Genomic DNA, 26,131 nt, shown 5'->3' with positions numbered 1-26,131 from the left:
GCCATTTATATTTCCTCTTCTATGAAATGTCTGTTCATGTCTTTTGCCCATTTTATATTGGATTGTTTGTCATTTTTCATATTGATTTGTAGGAGTCCTTTACATATTGCAGATATTAATCTTAGGTGTATCCAATGTCTTCTCTTGGTTTGTATCTTCTCATTGATCCTCTTGATATATAGTTCTTAATTTTAAAAGACTTAAATTTATCAATCTTTTTCCTTTATGATTTTGAGCTTTAAGGAAAAAAAAAAACACATTTAATATATCTTGCCCTATCCCTAATGTGGTAAAGATATTCTTATGTATTATTTTCTCAAAAATTTGTAATTTTGGGGCAGACGGTGGCTCAGTGGGTTAGAATGCGAGCTCTGAGCAACGGGGCTGCTGGTTCAATTCCCACATGGGCCAGCGAGCTGTGCCCTCCGCAACTAGGATGAAGTCAATGAGCTGCCGCTGAGCGCCCAGGTGGCTCAGCTGGTTGGAGGGCATCCTTTCAACCACAAGGTTGCCGGTTCGACTCCCGCAAGAGATGGTGGGTTGCGCCCCCTGCAACTAAGATTGAACACGGCACCTTGAGCTGAGCTCCCGGATGGCTCAGATGGTTGGAGCGCATCTTCTAAATCACAAGGTTGCTGATTCCACTCCCTCAGAGGATGGTGGGCTGCACCCCCTGCAACTAGCAACGGCAACTGGACCGGGAGCTGAGCTGAACCCTCCGCAGCTAAGATTGGAAGGACAACAATTTGACTTGGAAAAGTCTGGAAAGTACACATTGTTCCCCAATAAAGTCCTGTTCCCCTTCCCCAATTAAAAAAAATATATATATATAGTTTTGCTCTTTACACTTAAGCCTTTAATTTCATTGAAATTGATAATTTTCCTGTATGGTGGGAAGTAGAGATCTAATTAATTTTTTTTTATTTTTATTCATTGAGTAGCTAAATGTCCAACTACCATTTGTTGCATAGTTTCCCTACTCCCAGTGATTTTTCATGTCCCTCTCTCACTCTGTTATGTGTCAAGTTTTCTTATAAGTTGGACTGTTTCTGGCCGTTCTGTTTTGTGCCACTGGTCTACCTTGTCTAAGACTATCAGTTCCACATTGTTTTAGTTACTATAGTTTTATTAGTTCTGATGTGGATTGGGAAATCCTTTACCATATTCTCCTTTGGGGGTGTTTTGTCATTTTCAGTCCTTTGAGTTTCCATGCACATTTTGGAATCAGCTTGTCAGGTACCATAAACAATTATACCATTCCCTGTAAGTTGCTGAAGGTTGATGCCAGAAGACTTTGGAAGCCTCATGTTGAATAGGGTGCTGTCTCTATCAGCTGGGTCCCCAAGTGATTTGGTGGAGTGGAGCCCCGCCCCTCACCTGCTCCCATTAAATTAACTTTATATGTGAGAAACAAATTGTAATTTTGTTAAGCCATTGAGATATATCTATTACAATAAATAAGATGATCTTAATTAATGCATATTAATTCTAATTCCAGAAATTAGATAAGTACATTTATTAATTTAAATATTTACTTGTTGGTTTAGTGATTTCTGCATAAAAATCACATCATTTGAAAATAATGAGCTTTGCTTGTTTTCTCTATTTTTTTTATAGGTTTTCTTTTCTTTTTTTTTTGTACTACAGTAGTAGCTAGGACCTCCTGTATAATATCGAATAAAAGCAGCAATGGTTTGCAAGTTGCCTTGCTCCTAATATTAAAAGGAAGTACTTTTAACATTGTGCCATTAATTGGTATGTCTGGTGTAATTTTATATGTCCTTTATCAGGATATCAAAATTTGTTTCATACTACTAATTTCTCAAAACATTTTTAATCATAAATGGATATCTTACTGTGGGGACAGAGTCCCTGAGAGCAGTTTCCAGGCTCTCGACCTCACGTGGAAAGATGCTGGCTTGGGTAGTAGATGAACATCAGCTGTGACTAGTTGGCCATCAGTCTGTAACCAGTTAGCCATTAGCCACTAATATAACTGCCATGGCTACGCTAGGGGGTTAGTTGGTTGGTTGGCAGAGAAGTGGATGGTGGGTTGCAGGTCATGTGGCTCCAGCTTCCTGTCTCCAACCCAGCCGCCAGCGAGACTATAGTGGCATGAACCCCCCTCTCTATGGCTCCGTGGGTGTTCCTTTTTGGAATGACCATATCCTGCGTTCTTGTGCGAGGAGCGGGAGCTGAGACCCCGAATGACACATGGCGCAGTGAGCAGGGTACTGCATCAGCCAGAATGCCCAGAGGGGTAATGGAGCCATTTATACATGTGAAAGCTCAGCTTCGAGAGGCCCGTGAGGAATGGCGCTGGGAACAGGAGGTGCGCTCTACCTGGGAGACTCGAGCCTCCAGATGGCACACCACCCTCTTGGCCATAGAAGTCGTCGCCTTCCTGTTGGTAATCCACTGCCGCTGTAGGCTCAGAGGATTGTGGACGTCTTGCACCGAGACCACCACCCACTCAGCCACCTGGCATGGCGAGCAGGATTCTGGCCAGGTAGGAACAGTGTCTGACTCTGGGCAGGAGGACGTGTGGCCCCCACACAGTGTGTGGTGCCCAGTAGACACTTGAGGGGACAGAGCCAGGAGCACAGTTTCCAAGCTCTCGGCCTCACGAGTAAAGGTGCTGGCTCGGTAGTAGATGGTCATCAGCTGTGACTAGTTGGCCCTCAGCTGTAACCAGTTAGCCATTAGCCACTGATATAACTGCTGTGGCTACGCTAGGGGGTTAATTGGTTGGTTGGCAGAGAAGCAGACTGCGGATTTCAGCTAGCAAGTGGGGTTGGTTGTTTGGCAGAGAAGCAGATGGCGGGTTGTGGATCGTGTGGATCCTGCTTCCTGTGTCTCCAACCCAGCCGCCAGCAAGACTATAGTGGCATGAACCCCCCATCCATGGCTCTGTTCGTGTTCCTTTTTGGCCTCGCCATATTCTGCGTTCTTATGTGGGGAGTAGGACCAGAGACCCCACATGACACCTACTTAGTGATATATTTGCATCTTTGGGAAGATCATGTTTTTTTCTCCATTAAACTGATAATGTGCTGAAAAATCTATTTTAATGAGTGACATTGTGGGGACAGAGACCCACAGAGCAGTTTCCAGGCCTCATGTGGAAAGGTGCTGGCTTGGGTAGTAGATGGCCATCAGCTGTGATCACACGGCCATCAGCTGTAACCAGTTAGCCAGTTGGCCACTGGTATAACTGCCGTGGCTATGTTGGTTGGTTGGTTGGTTGGTTGGTTGGCAGAGAAGCAGAAGATGGATTGTGCATTGTGTGGATCTTGCTTTGTGTGTCTCGCCTGGCCACCAGTGAGACTGGGGTGCAGGAAGACCCCTTGTTGGGGTACTGGCAGATGTTTGCTTTTGTACCTCCAACCCATCCGCCAGCGAGAATATAGTGGTGTGACCACCCCCCACCCCCCCATGTATGGCTCCGTTGGTGTTCCTTTTTGGCCTCACCATATCCTGAGTTCTTGTGCGGGGAGCGGGAGTTGAGACCCTGCATGACAAACATTCTCCATAATTTTCGCTTTCTTTTGCTGTCCTTTCTTGATTTTGTTATCTCTTTGGTATTAACATGAGTTGGGCTATGCTTCTATTTTTCTGTTACCTGAAAGAATTTGTATGAAGTTAGATTCTGTTTCTTTCTTTCTTTCTTCTTTTTTTGTTGTTTCTTTTTCTTTCTCTTTTTTTTCACTAGTTTCAGGGGTGTGTGTGTGTGTGTGTGTGTGTGTGTGTGTGTGTGTGTGTGATTAAATTAGCTTGATTGATTTGTAGAACCTACTGTTTTTTGGAGTAGTTTGGCAATTTGTACTTTGAGATTGTATTGGCATAATCGTGCATACTATCCTTCTCCTGTTCTATTAATCTGCACTGCATCTTGAGTTCTGTCATTTTACATTCATTGTAATATTTATGCCTTCTTTCTTTGTTTGCTTGATTAATCTTGTCAAAGATCTGTTTGTTGCATTATTCTTTTATGGTACCACAATTCACTTTCTTGATTCTCTGCATTATATATATTTTTATTTTATGGAAGATTTCTCTTACACATATTATTCTCTTCTTTATATATTTTGGGACTTACACTGCTTTTGTTTTAACTTCTTAATTTGGATGTTGATTTATTAATTTTGAGTCTTTTCTAATGTAAACATTTAAGGCTAGACATTTTCCTTTATAATTTTATTTACTTCTTTAAAATTTATATATATGTGTGTGTGTGTGTATATATATATATATATATATATATATATATATATATATATATGTTTCATTATAGTTCAATATTTTCCACTTTCCATTATGCTTTCATTCAGAAGACTTTTAAAATTACTAAAGAGATGAAGTTTCTAGTTATTTTATCATTAATTTCTAACAATTGCAATTTTTATCAGAAAGCTGCAATTGGATATGCAGTGTTTGCAATTTATTATTGAGGCCGGCATTAATGGCCTGGCACAGAGTGAATTTTTGTAAATGTTTCCTATGTGCAAGAAAATAATACACATTAGTTTTTGAATTCTATGTTCATTAGGTCAGGTATGTAAATTGTGTTCTTTAACTACCTTAGGGATTTCCTCATGCATTTGCTCTTGTTTGGTTAAACAACATGACTATATGTAAAGCCCTATGTTGCCCAATTTGATGTCCAGCCAATGTCTACCCTCATAAGCCCACCCTGCGACGGACGAGCATGCTGATTGGAAAGGACAGTTCCTGTTGCACAGTGACACAGAGTGCCAAGTGAAAGAAACAGCAACAGTTGGTCTTTGTTCACAGTTTTGATATTTTGCTCATCAATGGCCTATTTCCCATTAGTTTGGGTTTTTTAAATATTACATTAGCATTATTTTCTATCTGATTACTGGGTTTTTTGGAGCCTGAGGTGGGCTTGTGAACAGTAACCTGGCTCTGCTGCCAGTGCAGGCCTTTGGGGTTCCAGCTGCAGGCCCCCTCTGCCTGGGACAGGCCCAGTCTTGCCTGTGGCCTCCTGTGCCTTGTGAAGACTCCAGCTTACTGGAGTTGAGCACTTGCCACCAGGCTTGGGGTAGATTTGGTGCTAGCTCCTGTTGAAGTGTCCCTTTTTTTTCCCCAGCCTCTGAGCATTTCTTACTTTCTTGATAACTCCATAGTGCACTTAAAGAGGTGTTTGTAATAATTTATCCAGCTGTCTTTGTTATTTTCCTCCAGAGACCCTTTCATTGTATTTACTCTATTGTGCTCCCAGAAATGAAAGTCTGGAAGATTCATTACTGTAAGATATAAAAACATGAGTGTCTGCTGAGCTCAGCCGGTATCTGATGACTGGTCACCAGTTTCCCGAATTCCACGGTGAGGCGACCAGACGATCCCAGTTACCCTTGCCAGGAGCAGTGCTGAGAGGATGCTTTGCTGGAGAAATGATAGACATAAGGGAACTCCTGTCAAATAGCAAACTTTTAAAAATTCAGTTTGTTTTTCAAAGATAGCTAATGCTTTTATGTTTCAGGCACAGTCCTAAGAGTTTTGTGTATATTGGGTCACTTACTTCTCACAACCGTGTTATGTGGTGGATACTATTATTATCAGCTCCTTTTTACAGAAAAGGAAAACAAGAGCAGAAGTTCACTGACTTGCCTGTGGCCACATGGAAAGAGGAGAGGCAGGATTTGAACACAGCTGGCGTGGCTCCCAATGCCTGGCTCCTAACCACTGTGCATCCCGCCTTGTAGTGTTGCAGAATGCATGCAGTGTGGTTAGTGTCAGCCCAGCGATCAGCAAAACACCCCCCTCGTCACGCAGTTTCCCATCTTCCACAGTGGCTCCTGTGGGTAGAGTACGTGAAAGTTACAGTCCCTGTGTTCTCTGCTTGTCATCAACTCATGCATCAAACACGTTAATTGCTCTCTGTAAAGATTTTAACCAGAGCAAAACCACAAAATATGTGTTTTTTATTTAAAACATATTGATGACTCTTGGAGGAGTTGGAATAGTTTCAGCATTGATTACTTGTATGTTTCCTTAATTACTCCTTGCTGTCTTTATGGAGGCTTTTATCAATAATGCATATAAACTGCATTAATTCCCAAGTGTGACTCATTTCAGCTTACAAACATAATGAATGCTGGAGAAGAACCACTTCAGTTAGCTTTGAAATGGCTTTGATGCACCGATAAGGCTACATTCTGGAGTTTTGCAATCCTTGTACTCAATAGCCAAATCTGGCCCCAGGATTGTGTTTACCAAATACAAACTTAATGCACTTTGCTTTAACCTTATTTGAAGACACTTGGCTTCCATGAGAACCAATATGATCATTTTTCTAGTCTCTTTTCAAAGAAGTAGAGACATAAGGCTTAGGAATATAAAAGACTAAGTAAAAATTTGGACAAAGTGAAACATGACTCATTAGTGCCTTTTAGAAATAAAAGTGATATTTCCCCTTAAAGTATGTGAACATTTCCCATTTTTTAGATCCATAATACAAAAAAATATTTCAGGTTTTATTTGTTTCTCCTTATCATGCTCCTTTTTCTTCTGTAATTAATTTAGTGCTCTCTCAGGCAAGACACTTTTATGGGCAAATAATTTTGTCAAAAAGAATCAAATTGTGACTTTGAATACATTCCTTGCATCAGTTTGAAAGGAAATCAAATGCTTGAATAATGAATTAATAAGTGGTAGATTTGCCTCTGTATCACAGTTTGGATTTCCTGGGAAGCAGACTCTGAGGTAGAGATTCCAAGCCGTGTGGTAGGAAGGAAGCATGACTGGGCAGAAGGAGAGGCTGGGCTGAGATGGAGTCTCCACAAAGGCCTCAGCCCGCGCTACGAGGAGCTGGGGATGACCCCTCAGAGTTACCTCCAATTGGGCAAAGCTGTGGGCATTAATACTCCTCTGTCCATCAACTGGACAAGGGCATGCTGGGTGGGGGAGTGAGACTGGACAAGGCAGCTCTCCTTAGCCAGTGCAATTCCAGAAGAAGGCTAACAGCTAAGGGCTGTACAAAGTACCTGTGTTTTCTTCTGTGTAATTTATTCTTTCAGGTCATATGTTTAGGTCTTCAATCCTTTTTTTTTTTTTTTCTTTTTTTTTTTTTCAGATTTCTTTTTTTCCAATTTATTTTATTTTTTTAAAAGATTTTTTATTAAAATATAGCTAACATGCAATATTATATTAGTTTCAGGTGCACACCCTAGTTATTCAACATTTGTACACCTGAAGAAGCGATCACCACAATAAGTCCAGCAACAATCTGACACCAATCACACTATCACAATATCATTAACTATATTCCCTATGCTGTACATTACATCCCCATGACTTACTTGTTTTATACCTGGAAATTTGGACCTCATACTTCCCGTCACCTCTCCCCACCTTTTAAATTTTTTCAATTATCATTAACAATTTTATTTTATATTGTTAGGGGTACAGCATAGTGGTTAGACATTTATATAATTTAAGAAGTGATCCCCCTGACTAGTCTAGTACCCACCTGGCACTATACATAGTTATTACCATATAATTGACTATATTCCCTGTGCTTTACTTTACATCCCCATGATTATTTTGTAACTATCAGTTTGTACTTCTTAATCCCTTCTTTATTACCCTGTCCCCAACCCCCTCCCATCTATCATTCCAACAAATCTAGTATCCAACTAACATCATAAATAATTATTATAATATTATTGACTATATTCCTTATATTATACCCTACATCCCCATGATTACTATGTAACAACCAATTTGTACTTCTTACTCTAAAATTTCCTTAGTTATAAAACTTCTGTTCAGCCAGACTTTAGATAGTTCTCCAGATTGATTTTTCTGTAATTTAATTGTAATTTTAAGGCATTCACGGAAGAAAGCAGGCACAGTGTTTATCTACTCCACCGTCTTGGATCTCCTCCCAATCCATTCTGAGTTAATTGTGAAATATGGTGACAGATAGCAGTCTAGTTTCATTCTTTTGCATGTTGCTTTCTAATTTTCCCAGTACCTTTATTGAAGAGGCTTTCTTTTCTCTATTGTATTTTTTGGCTCCTTTGTTGAAAATTATCTGTCTATATATATGTGGGTTTATTTCTGGGTTCTCAATTCTATTCCATTGATCTATTTGTTTTTCTGCCAATCCATGTTTTTTTTTGTTGTTGTTGTTTTTTTTTATTGCTACTTTGTAGTAACAATAAACCCACATATATAGAGACAGATAATTGAAGTCAGGGAGTATGATACCTGCCATCTTGTTTTTTTTGTTTTTTTTTCAGGATTGCTTTGACTATTCGGGGTCTTCTGTGATTCTACTTCTTTAAAAAAAATGCCATTGAGATTTTGATGGGGAATGTGTTAAATCTGTATATTGCTTTGGGTGATATGGCCATTTTAACTATATTGATTCTTATAATCCATGAATACGGAATATCTTTCCATTTCTTTGTGTCTTCTTCAATTTCATTTAGTAAGTATATAGGTCCTTCACATTCTTTAAGTTTATTCCTAGGTATTTTATTTTATTTTTCTGTTGTTGCAATTGCAAAAGGATTTTTTTTTTTCATTTGTTTTTCTGAAATTTCATTATTAGTATGTAGGAATGCAGTGGATTTTTGTACATTGATTTTGTATCCTGCAACTTTGCTATATTTATTTATTGTTTCCAATAGTTTTTTTGGTGGAGTTTTTAGGGTTTTCTATGTAAAGAACCATGTCATCTGCAAAAAGTGATATTTTAACTTCTTCATTCCCAGTCTGGATGCCTTTTATTTGTATCTCTTGCCTGATTGCTCTGCCTAGGACTTCCAATACTATGTTCAATAACAGTAGTGATGGGGAAACCCTGTCTTATTCCTGATTATAGAGCAAATGCCTTCAGTTTTTCACCATTAAGTATGATATTAGCTGAGGGTTTGTTGTATATGGCCTTTATTGTGTTGAGGTACTTTCCTTCTATACCCATTTTATTAAGTGTTTTAATCATAAATGGGTGTTGTATCTTGTCAAGTGTATTTTCTGATCTATTGTTATAATCATATGCTTTTTATCCTTTATTTTGTTAATGTGGTGTATCACATTGATCAATTTGTGTATGTTGAACCATCCTTGTGCCCCTGGAATAAACCCCTCTTGATTGTGATGCATAATTTTTTTAATGTATTGTTATATTCAATTTGCTAGAATTTTATTTAGGATTTTTGCATCTGTATTCATCAGACATATTGGTCTGTAGTTTTCTTTTCTTGTGTTATCCTTACCAGGTTTTGGTATCAGGGTAATGTTGGCCTCATAAAATGAGTTAAGAGAGTGTTGTCTCTTCTTCAATTTTTTGGAAGCGTTTGAGGAGGACAGGTATTAATCATCATTGAATGTTTGGTAGAATTCACTAATCAAGCCACTTGGTCCCGGACTTTTGCTTTTGGGGAGGATTTGAATGATTTCCTTACTGTTGATCGGTCTATTTAGATTTTCCGGTTCTTTGTGATTCAATCTAGGAAGGTTATATATTTCTAAGCACTTGTCCATTTCTTCTTTATTGAATTTGGTGCATATAGTCCTTCATAATATTCTATGAAAGCAGTATTAAGAGGAAAATTTACATCATTACAGGTCTATCTCAAGAAATAAGAAAAATCCCAAATAAACAAACTGACATTACATTTTAAAGAACTAGAAAAAGAAGAACAAATGAAATCCAAAGTCAGCAGAAGGAAGGAAATAATAAAAATTACAGCAGAACTAAATGAAAAATAGAACAAAAAGACAATAGAAAAAATTTAATGCAACAAAGAGCTGGACAAAGATTAATAAAATGCACAACCCCTGGCTAGACTCACTGAGGAAACAAGAGAAAAGACACAAATAAACAAAATCAGAAATGAAAGAGGAGAAGTTACCACAGAAATACAAAGGATCGCTGAGTGTTAAATAATTTGGAATTGATCATGAAATACTTTAATACATATACTTTGTTTTCATCCATATGTTTTTTTCTTTAGGTAGATTGTAACTAAATTGTGATGATTTCAGGTTATTTACAATCTAATAAGAATATACGCTCTGTGTTGTTCATGTTTTCTAGCATTTTGTAATACAAAAATATTTGTTAAATGAGTGGATCTCTAGTTTGTTTAGTGCCTTAGTCAAGAATGTAGATTGGGCGTAGGCAAAGATTATGAGAAACTATTTGAATTCCATAGTTTTATATTTTCATTTATGTCTGTTTCTTCTGACACCATAATGTTATTAGTCATTCATTGAATAAATACTTATTGAACCCTTCCTATGTTCTTAGACACTGTTCTAAGCAGAGGGGATATGGAGCTGAACAAGACACGGGGCCATCACTGTAGTGTAAATTCCAATGAGAGAACAGATCATGCAAGTGAAACATCGATGAGCAAAGTAATTACATGGTGTGACAGGTGTTATGAAGGCAATAAACATAGTGGCGAGATGGAATCAGCCATGTTAGGGCTGGGGTGAGGTGGTATTTTCTTCAGGATAAAATGATCCTGCCTTGCCCAGAAGAAGACAAGCATTTCTGGCAAAAGGAATGGGAATTCAGGAGGCAGAAAGGACTCTGTGTGTTTGAGAAACAAAAAAGTGGTCTGAGGGGTTGTACAGTAGTTCACACAGTAGAATATGACATCTGATGAGGTTGGTGATGATGTTGGCCAGGGTGAAGAGTACAAATTTTTTCATAAGAGCGGTAGGAAACCGGTGAATATTAGAGTTTGTTAGTTGTGTTTGTTGTTGTTGTTTAAATAGGGAGAGAAGTACAAGCTAATGCGAAGCTTACGCATTAGGACCTCTCACTTGCACCCTAGCAATGTGTTCATATGGTCCTGGTTTTATAAAATTTGCAATTGTTGAAGACCACGGTCTGTTTTCACACTAACTTTCTGTCACACTCCCTTTTGTGGGGTGGCTTTGGAGTGGCCGTGACCATTTTGGGGGCTCTGGCTCTGAAGAAGTTGAATGGGAATACTCCTAGCTTGAGTTGCATGAAATATACTTATATGGCCCATAGCCATTTTTGAATGTGGTTATATTATTGCTAGCCATCTCGGTGTGGGTACTCGCTCACATGTCATAATGGCATGAAGGTGGCAGGGCCAGAGGTGTGCATTGCAGAGTTAGTGTATGCTACAATACCCAGCCCTGGAAGTAAGCAGGTAGGAGAAGAGAAAAAAGAATTTGAAGTATATGTGGTAGAAGCTAGTCTGCGGAAAATTCTTCTGGACATCAGATGCATAAAATTCAAAGCAGAGGACCTTGTCTTTATTGATGCTTATCTGTCAGGATAATTGTAAATGCCCAGTAATTTTTTCTTTTTAGCATGGGCTAAGTAAAATGGATATAATCAGTGAAAGCTTATAAACAATAAAATATATTTATAAATCAAAATTAGCAAGTAAATAATGAGACCAGTCAGGAATGTGTTAGGTTGCTGATTAAATCACAGGATGTTGCGTCAAGAATAGACGTTAGAGATCTTACAGTCCAAAGCCTTCATTCTACAGAGAAAAACAAAACGAAACAAACAAATGCAAAAGGCCTGAGGCGTCATCATTCTGGCCACCACATAGCATGTAGTTGGGATCCCCTTACTGAAAAGGCAGTAGAAACCCTTTTATTAATTCTTTGACATCTATAGAAACCAATCTTTATTTAAGCTGTTATTACTTACTATGGGTCGAATTGTGTCCCTCAAAAAGATGTTAACATACCAACCCCTGGTACCTGTGAATGTGACCTTATTTGGAAAAAGGGCCTTTGCAGATGTATTCAGGTAAAGAAGAGGTCATCTTTAAGGTGGTCCCTCATCCCATTAGACTGTTGACCTTATAAGAAGATAGTGTAAAGGCAGACACAATGGGAGAAGGCCATGTGATGACGGAGGCAGAGATTGGAGGGAGGAAGCTGTGAGCCAGGGACAACTAAGGATGGATGACACTTAGAAAGAGGCATGAAAGGATTCTGTCCGGAGTCTCTGAGGGAGCGTGGTCCTGCCGACACCTTGATTTCATACTTCTAGCCTCAAGAACTGAGAGAGAATACATTTCTGATGAAGTCAGACAACCTCTCCGGGGTGCTTTGTGACAGCAGCCCTAGGAAAGCAATACAGCCATTTTCATCCTTTCTCCGTTTTTCAGGGGTTAGTTGTTCCTCTTCTGCCATGCAGAAAGCTTCTTGAGGGTAGGGATTGGACTTCGCTCCTATTCACGTCCCCTGCACAGCTTCATAACACTTCACTGAGCATTTGTTGAACTAAAGTAATTGCAGGCTTCCACAGAAATAATGCGGCTCATTATTTGTTATTATAAATTCCCTATAATTTTCCTGTCAGCTTTTGACATGAATTGTCATCGAGGAAATAGAAGAAGAAGCGCCTCTGAGTTGCCAAGAGATGTTTGGGTAGAACAAGGAATAAATACTGATATGGAAACGTCAGAGCTTCTTTTACTATTATTTTAAGAACAGTAACTGATATTCACTGACAGCTTGCTCCGTGTCAGGCTCTGTTGTATGTGGTCAACATACAGTGGTTGCCAAAAACATGTATACACATTTTAAGAAAGGAGAAAATTGTATTAATATTGTCATACTCAATATGCTCATATACTGACAACAAAAGATGAATACAAGTCATGTGTATACATTATTTTGGCACCCCCGGTATATTTTTATTTTTATTTTTTTACTTTAATCAAAATGTTTCACTTGTGTTTTTATTGTTATTATTCAAAGTGCCTTTTTTAAAAAATTAAAGTTTATTGGGGTGACAATGGTTAGTAAAGTTACATAGGTTTCAGGGGCACAATTCTGTAATACATCATCTATATCTCACATTGCGTGTTCACCACCCAGACAACAAGAACATAAAAGGGGAGAGAGTAAAGGTATATTCTGTCATTTACTCCTCATAAGGTCTTGGTGAGGTAGAGCCTATTGTTGAACCCAGCTTACTTACTGATAGACAAACACTGAAGCTTAGCAGCTGTATAAAGCTGAGTCAAGAGTCAAACTTGGGCAGGACGACCAGAAACTTAGCTCTTCACCACTAGCCTATTGTGAAAAGCAAGCCCTGATCTTTCCTTTCTGCAGAACTGAAAATGCCTTAACTTTATGTTTATGGATGATAATGTGCTCAGATTGCTCGCCACACCAACACAGAGGATGCCAAATAAAATGTCCACACATTTTAAGAAAGGAAAAACACTGTATTAGAATTGTAATCCTCAATGTATACCAATAACAAAAGATGATCAAGTCATGTGTATACATTATTTTGGCACCTCTGGTATATGTATGAGTCTTAAATATATATTTATTTTGTAGTATACCGGTATTTGTTACTTCTGTATATATCTAATCAATTTGCTGAGACCTATTTGAAATTTATAAGCCAGGTTTTTCTAAGCTGTTATGCTACTTTGAATATACTTTTCTTCCTCTGGAAAGTCACCGGTTTTACATTTCACCGAGTGCATTTCCATCTCTGTGCTGCAGAGCTTATTAGAAATGGGGAGCCCCTCATATGCAGCTAGAGCACTTTGCTACTGTGCTGCTTATGTACTTTTGTGGGGGTGACCCTTTTGTTTAAAGGAAGAGTTCTCTAGTAGAAGAAAAATTAGAGTCTCCTAATTTAGACTTTTTAGTGTACTCATGAGGACTGATAAACTTCTTCCTTTGTTTATATAAGCCAGCGTCCTAGAAGGACCCACAGTAAACTTATCAGAGAAAGGACCAACAACAAACCTAACTTCTCAGACTGTCTGTACATAATTGGACTTCAGGGGCAAGTGATCCATGTGTGACCTTTATCCCAAAATTCATTCTCTCTGGCTGTGTGTGGTTTCTTACATCTTTTCAGGCGCTGCTTCATCATGACTTAATGACATATCCTTATTAGGAAAAATTCAATGGCTCTCATTTTTTATTTCAAGGGAACTATATGGAAGCTTGATTAAAAAACAAACAGAAACTGGAAACACTGGAGAGATGGTGAAATGTGAAATTCCTTCCAGTAGCCTCTGGTCCTAATAAAGAATTAGGCTCTGTCTTAAATCTAGTGTAGTACTTTGTAACCAACAGCTTCAAAATATTTCATAAATTGTATTCTTGAGATAGGGAAGAAAACCTGTTCATATAACCTAGTAAAGACTTCTTATTATTGCTTTACCTTAAACCTAGAGGAATGCTTCACTCTGAATTCTTGAATGAAATTTTGACCTGAAGGATGCCACAAATAGAGCTCAGGCCAACATGGCCGTCGGGTTAGGACAAGCCAGGGCTTGAGAATTATGCTGCTCTAGTGATCTTGAAAGAGTTACTCAATTTTTATGAATCTTGATTTCTCTTCTACATTATGGGTATAATAGCTCTTTCATAATGCTAAGGATTATGTAAAATGTATATGAACAAAACAAAGTTACTTTCTGGTTATAACCTATTTCATGAAAATAGCTATGTGGTGTTCACCAAATTTGTAGAGGATCTCTGAAACAGTATGGTTAAAATACTGTTAAAATAGCACAGACGACATTTACATTGAGGGGGCTGAAGGGACACCTCAAATAGGCTGCCTTCATTTTTCAGAGTAGCTGAACCAAAGGGAGAAAAGGGGGCCACATGACCTTTGGTCATGCAACTTAAATCACCCACAGGTTTTCAGCTGAGCTGTGGATCTGGCCATCCCGAGGGCAGACACTGAAAGGTAGTTTGATCTACGATCGAGCTACTTCTCACAGCAGAATCTCTTATATACCTTAAGTAAGAACCTCTGTAACAGTTTGAATGTACTTGTCAGTTATTAGTAATCCTCTCCAACAGCACGGCATAGGCTTCTAAGAAACCTTGTAGACTATTTGGCATAGAGCGTGGTGCATCAGTCGATCGCTGGTGATCATTTTCAATTTCACCCCATCGCCACTCCTATCACCCACCACCCCCACTAAGAGCATGTAGAGAAGTCGTTGTTATGTTTCATTTTGTATATATCATACTTACTCATCATGACTCAATCTTTTCTGTGGCGCTAGACTAGTCCTACTGCAACGCTAGCCTAATATTTTCAAGACAGTAGGGTATTTGGGGTGGAGAAATCATTCTTGAGGTAGCCAATAGTTTCCCCCACCTCGAAATATCAGAATGTTGAACTGTATTTTGGTTTGCCTGGATGCTTCTCAAGTCTTTAAAGTGTTGCAAAAGAACTTTGGTTAGTAATAAAAAGAGTATATTTTGGGGTTTGAAATATTACTTTTAGTTTTAGCCTCCCCAAATTGAAATAATACTTTTCTATTGGAAGATAATTATAGAATAATTGATATTTTATATTTATTTTCTAGGCCAAAGAGGTAAAACTAGTTTTATCTTCTCAGGTTTAAGTTTCATTTTTGACTTTGATGTAGTCCCACAAAAAGTCAATCTACCGATGAAAATTACATGCCATAAGACCAGGTGTGAAAAATTTTAAGTACAGTTTCTCTTAGATTTTTCACGTAACAACTTATTCTCTAAAGTTGGCACTTTGAACTTACTATTAACAGATAATGTTTTCTTATAAGGCGTAACTGATAGGATAGCAACATTTTCTTCTGTATTACAGTAAAAAAATTGCTTGTTCAAACATATAGCCAGTTTTTCAAATATCCACAAGTGTGAAAGTATTTTTAACCTTGGAAATCCTGATGGCATAGTTTAAAAATACAAGTGCCTTTATTCCTTGATTTGTATATGCCCAATCTATTGAGCATTTGTGTTTTCTACCCTCATAAGGTATATCATAACCACTCAGAAGGGCTGAAGCTTTAAACCTGTCATGGAGAAGCCTTCTTCTTTTCTCCATTCCTGCCTTGGCCCACAGAGGAGGCAATTTCTGCCATCTCTTGCATGACAAGGAACGTCCCCATCCAAAAGCTAATCCCACCTTCCTTGAGAAATACCATGGGCCCCAAAGGTCTGAGGAAGAAGTCTGAGGAGGTGCACACCACCTCTAGGGAGACTCTTTGTTGAACATCTGCCCTCAGGGACAATGCTCAGCTCTTTTTCTCTCCTTGATCCAGAATGTCTGGATAGAACAGGACTCACCATTCTGGCTCTTTCTGCAGCCTCAGGTCTAAGACGGGTGTCCAATCAGGCTCTTCCCAGAAGCCTGTCTTATGGATCAATGGGCACTTGCTTGCCCGTTAACTAAACTTCTATTTTGTTCCCCATTTGGTTATTGATGTTCACATCTCTTCGTATTCAGGCAAAATCCTAAAGAAGAGGGCTGAGTAGTAGGATTAATTTTTACTTCTAATTTCAAAGAATACTTAAAAAAACTTCTGAAATGATCCTTTTAAATTGTTTTCCTTACTGTTAAAAAGCCAACATCAAAAGCAAAAACTGTCAATCTCCCATTTGAAGACCAACGCTTCCTCTTCTTGGAAGTTACCAAATGTTATCTTTGTGAATGTGAAAACCCTTGTGTTTGGCTCATTATCAATCTGTCTGAACACACAAAGCAGGAAGACTAGAAATCCTTTTAAATGCTTCTTTTATTTCATTGGTTGTACATTGGGTGAGTGAACTGAAGATTACAACCAAAACATAGAATTGATACAAATTAGACTCCTGTTTACACTGGAAGGTAATGAATGAGGGAATTCTTTAAGTGTTACAGAAAGATTTAGTAGAAATGTTACCAGTGGTGTATGGTTGAATGAATATATCCGTGAAGTGCTATTATATACTGAAAACCAAGAGTGAAATGGAGTTCCCATACAAGTGGCGAGTTCGTCTCTTAACTATAGTATTTGTTGAATTGCTATCTTCATGTCTTGGATATTGGTGTTTCTGTTTTTGTAATTAAACAAAGCATTTAAGATTTATTCATCATAGTCAGACTTCTGAATATAAACAAACTTTTGGCAAATAATATTTATACAGAAAAATAGTTTTAGATCCTCTCAAATCCCAGAATTATTCTATAAAATTACATTATAAATAAATAAAAAGCAAAATCTGTTGTACATATATTTGTACATCTATGCATTTGCCTTGCCTCCTCCTTATCGTAAATGGCATATTTATGACTCTTTGCATATTATAATCACAATTCTGGAAAATGGATAACACATCACAGAGTTCTGAGTATTAAATGAAATAATGTATATAAAGCATCTGATATGTAATAGTGGTGTTTGATGAATGTTGGTTACCTTCTCTTAGTCTAAGATTCACAATCCTAAACAAAATTAGGTTTCAGCTTCTATTTAAATAGGCATTCAGACAATCATATATTATGCATTTAAATATTATATGATCTGCATGGCACTCCATACAATGTTGGTGATAAACTTGATTTTGATGAGATTAAGATTTTGAAAAAATATCAAACACCCTTCCTTTTCTGAATATGTATATCCTGCCCTGTCACTGATAACTAAATACATATAGACTGAGTTTCTCTATTCATGAAAGTCCTGTCATTCATATTAAACATTTTCAATCTAAAATCTTTGATCATAAAAGCATTATCAGCCATTAGTGTATGATGACCAGCGTGAAACAGTAGAAAGAACATCCCATGAGAGGCAGGGGTCCCCATTCTTAGAGTTATACCCAGTTGAGACCCAGTTTCTAGGCCTAATAGATGTGTTACCATGAATAAGTGATTCAACATCGTTTATGCTTAGTATTCCTCATCTCTATAGTGGGAATTAAACATTGTCCCGAACTTAAAAGTTGTGGTGAGGATTAGATAATATATTTAACAAATGCCTGGTGACGGTAAGCACATAATGCTACTGTTGTCATGTGTTAATATCTCACCTCTTTTAATTTCCTAGGCTAAGCCACAAAATAGGGATATTTTGACAAGGTACAGCATTTGCTAATAATTCTCAGATCACTGTGCTTAGAGGAAACTACTATTTATGAACACTTTTGCACATCCAGTCTTATCTCATAAACATTTTTACTTCAATGTTCAGGCCTTCACCTCTTCTCACATTAGTCCCACATACATAGCAGAAAGAATGAAGGAACTTATGTTATAAGCGTATATTTTTTTAAAAAGCAACTCTTAAACACCTTTTTCCAAGGCAAGGGAATAAAATAGAATTTTCTCTTTATTCTTTCCACACTCCTTAGATTTCTCTATTTTGACTTCTTATCCTTGTTCAAGGTCAGCCCTAATGTTGCAGGGGTCAGAGAAGAGCAAAGAAGGGAAGATGAACAATAGGCACTGATTCAAGCCATTCCTTTTCTCCTGAATCCTCATAACTAAAGTGCTTCTCTGGCCCTTTCAAATATTTCAGTATTAACAATGACAAATATTGAAAGAATAGCTAATGGAAGAGCTATGAAATTATTAGTGGAAAAAATATTGGGAGAAAAAGAACAAATCAAGTTTAACATCCCTGGGTATCTTTTTGATTACTCAAAACCTTTCTAAAGTCTAAGGAGGAAGCAAAGCTATTGATTGTTCGAAAAAGTATATATTCATGATGGATTATGGGAAAAGAGGACTTAGCATGGTATCAGGAGATGGGTTTTTAACCCTCATGGAACCTTGAGCTACTCACTTAACCATTCGAGGTCCTTCTTGTCATTGGAAAACGGGAGGCTAGGAGTTTGGGGAAAGTTCTACATCTGGTGTTGCCACATCACAGATGATCTTGGGCAAGTTCCCCAGCTTCTCAAAATTGCAGTTTCCTCATCTGTATATTGGGCATAAGAAGAGTCTCTTGCAGGGCCATTTTGGGTTTTAATGAGATAATTGATATAAAAGGCTCAGCACAACGTCTGGCACTTGGTAAGTGCTTAATGAAGGAGAGCTCTTATCTTTGTGCTGTCTGCCAGCACACATACCGTCCCCTGGGGCCCCTTAAATGAACATTTAAGGCACTTTCTCAGGAAGGCAGTGTGGTGAAAGGACTCTGCCTAGATAATTGGGTTCTAGTCCTGGTTCTCTTCCTATGTATGTGACTTGGGAAAGCCACCTTGCTCACCTGGGCTCCTGTTCCAATTTGTCATGGAACTTGCATCATCATTTTCCTGTTTTAATGTTCTTGTAGAGGTTTGGCATGATTGTGGTAAATTTGCTCTTACGATTTGTTGCCTTTCATAACTATGATGTAATTGATGCAGGTGTTGGGTCAGACCTGCAAAGCCTGGTGTAACCGTGACTATGGGGAAAACAGGTGACATTTGACAATAACCAGGTTAGTGATGTTGCTTCCAGAAATGTATTGTGATGAATAGTGAAGAGGGTCTGTATACAGGAAGCTTATCGACATAAACTCTGAGATCTTTGAAAACTCCAGAGCAAGGGGAGTGATGATAAGAATAATGTAATTTGATCACCTAAAGTAAAACGGACAGATCAAAAGCTCCAGCCTATTATACCTGTTGAAAGGTGATGGATTCTAAATGCCAGAGTAGCTATAGTTTTTCATAAACCAATGTCAGAAAATACCAGTCAACAAATTTGTCCTTTACAGTACAAACAAAAGTGAAGATGTGTCAAGAAGAACCATTCTTTTCATGTAAGTCACTGGGAGAGCTGCCTTGTAGAAGGTTGACATGGCAGGGAGGGGGAAAGTCAGTGAAATCCAGATACTATAAGCACTGGAGAAGAACCATTGGGTGAGCAAAGGATGAGACTGCCTCCCTGAATTGTCCGGATTTTGATGATTCACTCTCCCCCATATTTTCTCTTTATCTCTGTCCCAACTTCCACATTCATCAGTGAAGTAGCTTCCTCATCAGTTAACCTGCTCTTGGCCTATCTCAGCTCATCTCTACCCACTCACTTCCAGGAGATTCGTGTTTCCAAGTCTCTCATTCAACACTTCTGTCCTGCTCTCACCCTGCCATTCAAGGCCCTCAGTAACCTAACCGTTCCTCACCTACTCAACGGAATTTTCTAGCATGGCCCAAACACATCTTCCCCTTCACTCTCCCACTCACTGCCGTGTGTCCTAGAGCAAGTCATTTAGCCCATGTGAGCCACCGTGTCCCCACTTCTTTAGATCTGACGTAGTAATAGCTGCTCTGTCTGCCTCTGTCATGGGATAAAGTCTGAGACTGATTTCTAAACTCCTGTCTGAACCACACAGGCTACCGGGGAAGAAGGTGGGATTAGGGGGAAGCATTGACTTCAGGGTCCGATAGACGAGATCAAATGCAGGCTCTACTACTGATTATAGCTGTGGCCAAATCTGAGGCTTGCTTGTGTCACACAAGAGGCAGAATAGGACCCATGCGATCGGGTTAAATGTGAGAACACATGCAGAGCACAATGCTGGTACACTTATCATGCCAGCTCCCTTTTCCCCTTACCCCACCCCTAACTTCACCCCTACAGTTCACTCTAGTCAGGAACAACTGTGCCTGTTCTTTATCTAATTTCTCTGCGTCCCTCAAGACCCGCCTCCCCACGTTAGGGATTAGGCCTTAGCGAGGAGCTTACTTCCTGTGTAGTCATGTTTGACTATTTCATTCTGTGACATTGTCTAATTATTTCACATCTCTTTGACTAGGCTATAAACTCCTAGGTATCTTTAACATCTCCCCAACTGGTAGCATCTAGAATGACCAGCAGACGCAGACAGGTCTGACCTTGGAGGCCATTGCTTCCTGAGATGTGGCTTAGAGGAAATGCTAGAAGAGGCTGAGAGTCCAGACCTAATGCCAATTTGTCTTTGACATATGGTGGCATCATATCTGGTTAATTGGAGTGACGGTCAGGTTAGCTTGCTGTTCTTATTGGAAAACAGTCAAGATAGCTCCATCCACCCACATAGAAAGACTGACAACTTCCCCAAATATGCAGGTACCAGTGCGAGAAGGCAGGCAGCAGTGACAGAACTTGGGGAGATAAATGCTTATGAATCAAAATTTTGCTCTGTTCAGGCAACTTTTATTGAGAATGAGACCCCATTCATCTTTCAGCCCTTGACAGTGAATCTGAATTCCCGCATTGCAGCTAGTCTCTCTTTCCCCTAGAGCTGGAAATAAGCACACATATACAATGAAGTGTATATTAGTTCCGCTCAAAAGAGAAAACCTAAAATTAGAAAAAGTGAGCATGATTTTATTACCATCAACAACAGTCAAAATACTATGGGGAATATCGCCTTTCAATCTAAAAAAGATTCCCCCAAATTCCATCAAAATGCAAAAGAGGATGAGATTTGAGGTATAATAAGTAGGACAATCCACCAGGCAGTAAAGTTCCACATAAGAACCCTTGACATTTTCAATTCTGCTGCACAAAATTGGAACTGATATTATGTCTTTAGCTGCTACAAAAGAATTCAAAAGGATTCTACCTAAGTTCTCACCATGAGGTATAAGTTATTCATGAAAAATGAAAATGTACTAGATTACAACACTTACATAACTTAACTTTTCCTTAGAGAATTTACAAATACATATATTAATTAAACCTCAGTAGTCCTGCAAAGCAGTTGCTTCTGAGACAAGAAAATAAAAGGCTCATTGTCTTCTTATTTTCTGCTTTCTTGAAGACAAGAAATAATCTGCCTCTATAAGGCTCTTATAGAGTCAAGTCCACCTAAGACAGAGTATCCCTCTCACCTCTCCTCTAAAAAAGTTTTGGCCACACTAGCACGTCTAGATTCCAATGCCATATCCACATTGCACTATGGAATTTAGATTCACACTGGCAAGCAGCTTTAACTAACAGCATTAACTGAACGCAAATACTGCAATTTTTATAGGTTTTTTTTTCTTTTTTACTTGAAGAGATACAGCAGATCTCTCTCTCCCTCTCCCTCTCCCTCTCTTTCTCTCTCCCTCCTTCCCTGCACACACATGTATACACTTACTCACTCCTACCTCTCTCCAGAAAATATTTAAGGTGTCAATTCTGCCTCATTTGAAGCAGCCAGATTCATTACTGAAACAGAACCCCCTCTATGGTTAGAGTATCAGCAAAAAGTTAAAGGTGGCTAAGCAGCTGCAGTGTCGAAATGCTGAGACAGATGTCTCAGCCTGAGTACGATTCACAAGGGCTGCATTCTGACACTTGCTGTCTCCACCTTTTTCCAGCACAGCATACCTGGGGCCCAGCTGCTTTCTGTAATCTGTTCCCAGGAACCAGGAAACCACGAGAAAGGAGTCTTTTCACAGTTTGATTATCCATATATAGAGGCCAGCCCCTTTACTGTGTATTTCAGGACAGATATCTGACAAGACTCTGCTCCTCCCACATGGAGGCTTTGCAGAACCAAGAATTTTCTTTTGGAGAGACAGGCTCCAGATTGGTCAAGTGGTGAATGAGGGGGATGTTTAATGCCTCCTACATTTGTCTGAAAATAGCCCTGATGGATAGCTTTGAATAATAGACACTTTATACAACTCTTTGAGATGAGAGTTTAAGTAAAACATGACCCTTCTAGATTGTTTGGTTAGTATAGGCTAATTTACATACCCAACAATCTGTATACAAATAGCTTTGAAGTTGTATTCACATTCATAAGTGAGAAATAAGTGAAATCTGATGATTTCCTTTTCCCTCTCTAGTAATTTGCAGCAGGCGAGATAAAGCATAAGATGTGAATCTGGTTGCATGTAATTATTGTGTTTCTGATAATATATTGTTGAAATAGATTATATATGTATATATAGTAAACTTGTATCAGGCATGTTTGGAAAATGGGACTTTTTTGACGTATCAAATATTCCAATAAACAGAGGGTTGTTGTGTGTGTATGACATATTATTAAGGACTTTTCAATAAGCTCTTCCTAAGGCCAACTTTCTGTTAAATGGATTTAATCTTTGGGGGTGGGGGGAGTTCAGAAGTTGTGACATTGATGTTATGACTATAAAGATGAACCAAAACTTTTTGGAGATGTGATTAAGTGTTGGTTAACGTATTTCCAGAAATATAATTTGATTTTACCAGCTTTCAAGGTAGTGCTGGAGTGCTCCGTAGAAAAATTCCTGGTATCCAATATGTAAGAATTTTTCTTCCTAGCCTCATTCTCATGACCCAGAATGAATTAGGTGAATAATTGCCTTCACTGCCCACATAGCTCTAACCGTGGAAACGTGGGCAATACGTATTTACTCCGAATCTGAAGGCACTCTTTCTTTTGAGCAAAGGCCTGGGAGATCTTTGAGCATCTGTGACTCTGAAGTCTCATCTGGGTAGGAGGTGGGAAGCCACGTGTTAGCGGGAGGCACACTGGAGGCAGTTGACCTCTGAGTCTACCCAACTGCTGTCCTTGAAGGGATTCAGTTCAGGTTCTCTAGGGGCAGCTTCCTGTGGATAACCTTTCATGTCAACCCATATTTCTTTTTCTGCCACGTGACATTTGTTTGGACAGGTTTTGCCATAGTATGAAATCGTTTTTATGTTTCTCTTTGCTAAAAGTAACTCTCCCTAAGTCATGGGCAAAGGCAAGACAAAGTAGGCCATTTGCCAGCTGCCACAGTCCCAGTTTAGGCTCCTGCTGAAACCTCTCAATGGTCTCAGCAGACTCTCCCACCTGGAATCCATCTGCTCACTCTTTCAAGAGGTCTACCCGGCTTGAAAACCCTTGCGTGGCCAACTGAGGGTCAAACCCTTTAACCTGGCATTTAAGGTCCTGCACAACTGGAATCAAACCTGCATTGTAGCTGCTCCTGCAAACTGCAGCTCTAACCAATCTGTTGTTAGTTCTTGTCTCTAAACTTTACACTTTGCCACCTCTTCCATTTGTGCTTGTCATTCTTTCTATCTAGTGATGATGCTTTAAGGAACGTGCAGATAAAGTCCTTGTAGAATTCAGAGGAGAGAAAAAGCACTTCTAGCTGCAGCGTTCAGGGAAAACATAGACTATATATTGTATTTTAATGGACTTTAAAGGATGTTATTAGGTAAAATGAATAATCTTTGTATATAGATGAAGAAACTAAGACTTAAAATACATTTATTGGAAATTATTTTCTCCCCTTTTGAAATAGAATTTAGTTTTGAAATAAAAAAATAATAAAACAATGATGGCATAGCGTACTATAATAATTCAAGTTATAGGAATTCCAATCTACAATCTTTTATTAAATAAAATGTCTTATAATATGAAAAAAAAACCACTAGATAATCCATATACTAAGCTGTTTACCTCTACCTCTGTTAATGTATACTCTGAGATTAAATTGTTTCAATATAGGCATCTATAGATTTATACATTCTGACCATTCGTTAGTAGGCTTAAATTGGCTGATTTATACGGTATTCTCATTTTCAATTCTGATTTCCCTTGTTACCAAGTTATTTGTGAGATGATTGGCAGAGGCCAGGAGTAAAGTCTAGCACAGTGATTCACACAAAAAAAGCCCACGAACTTGGCTTCACTAAGATGAATGACAAATTCTCTTTTAGATAACAACACTTATAAGACTGTTGTAAGGATTGAGTATATCTATACATATGTATCCTCTCTCATAAAATATATGGTATGGCATATAATATAATGCATAATATATGAGAGAGAAACCATTTAGAATAGTATCTTGTACATAATAGTTTGTAAATAAAAATAATAATAATAGGTATAATTTATTTATGAAAGCCCAAAGACCTTAACTGAAACAGGAAATAGCTGTTAGTAAATTTGTTCATTGTATTTTTGTTTACATATCTACTCCCAGAGCTAAACAATCAAAAATTATTTTATATTTCCCCAAAGTATTTGGATTTTGTCTTCATATAATTTCAAACTACAAGTCTAAGTCAATTAAAACTTTCATTACAGTCACTTTGATTAAGCCCTGAGAATAGAATTTATAATTTGTTGCTTGTTCATCTTGGCTCACCAGGGGGGTAACATGTAAAGAAACACTGAACTGGAAGATCTGTCATGGGACGTTTTGGTCTATCCTCTTTCTTCTCTGAATGACTTGTATCTAATTACAAATACCTACGATATTTGAACTATTTGAAGTGACAGCCTAAATTGATCAAATGAATGGAAAAACTGTCAAAACCCTACAACATTTTGTGTTAAAGACAGATCTCTCAATGAAGGAAAAGAAGGCAGGATGCTTATTATTCACCGAACTCTGAAATCAGCACCACTTTCCATTTTGTTTATGTTTATCTTTATAATATCATACTTTGGGCCTAGCGTTAACAGCTAAGGAAGCATAGATTTGTTGAATCTTAGAGCAAAGAGGGGTTTCGGAGGCGAGCTAATTCTAGTCTTCTGTTCACAAAAGAGGAAACAGATTCATTACATTTAAATGACATATAATTCACAAGGATATGATTCAATTTGAGTTTAGGAATTCCAGTCTGGCATTCCAATTCCAAGGGTGAAATTTTAAGATGATGATGTTATTTCAGAGTCATAACAATCTCTGAATTCTGAATTCTTGGGCACTAAGGAAATTTCCAAGTTCTTTGGTTGCTGCTTGGCTCTTTGAAATTTGCAGAAAATAAAGAATATCGTATCTGAAAATTTATGTTTACTATTATTTCTTTTTTCTCTGGTTTTCATTTGCAAGCAGACCTTCCTCAAGAGCTGCTAAAGGATTTCCCTTCTTCATCATTGAAGTGCAATCGGCAACTATTACTTCGACAAACTGCAAAATGCAGAATCAAGGATTCTTAAAGCTACTGTTGTTATGTTTCCCTGGATTTAATTGAAGTTAAACTTGTTATTTCCTTTACTAATTACACTCTGCTGTAAAGTGATGTATTTTAGTTTGTCATACTTTCTACCTCTGCCTCCCTTCACATATACATAAACCTACATACCTTTGTGCAATTTCTCCAAGTGTTTTCTTACCAAACAGAGCCAAAAATTTACTAGGGTGGAAAAATATTTGATACATGATCAAGTTTTTATTATAATAAAGGAATTTCTCCTAAAACGCCAAAGTATTTCTTTATCTTGACTTCCTTTCCATTCCTAGGAAAGTTCTCTCTGTATTAGACACGCTTAACTTGCCATAAAGTGTTGGTAAAATTCCATTGTAATAAATACTGCTCTATTATACTTGAAACTTGTTTTCTTATGAGGGGACTTTGTAACAAAAATTGTCAAAAAATCACAAAAACATGGTTCAAGAAGGCAGGACTTAACAATTGAAAGGAACAGATACCCAACTTTCCTATTAAGAATGAACAAGT

General features: G+C 38.2%; 1 long non-coding RNA gene across 1 annotated transcript in view; it reads left to right on the top strand.

The window, feature by feature from the left end:
* LOC141571015 (uncharacterized) overlaps nt 1-25,693 on the top strand; it is a 49,966-nt gene extending 24,273 nt beyond the window's left edge. The window contains exon 2 of the long non-coding RNA XR_012495469.1: nt 25,507-25,693. This is a non-coding gene — a long non-coding RNA (uncharacterized LOC141571015). The remainder of the gene's footprint in view (nt 1-25,506) is intronic.
* The last annotated feature ends 438 nt before the right edge of the window (nt 25,694-26,131 follow it).

This window comes from Rhinolophus sinicus, linkage group LG04 (assembly GCF_036562045.2).
Source record: "Rhinolophus sinicus isolate RSC01 linkage group LG04, ASM3656204v1, whole genome shotgun sequence".
Taxonomy (NCBI): domain Eukaryota; kingdom Metazoa; phylum Chordata; class Mammalia; order Chiroptera; family Rhinolophidae; genus Rhinolophus; species Rhinolophus sinicus.
The sequence above is the reverse complement of the archived record's forward strand: the minus strand, read 5'-3'. Positions and strand labels throughout refer to the sequence as shown.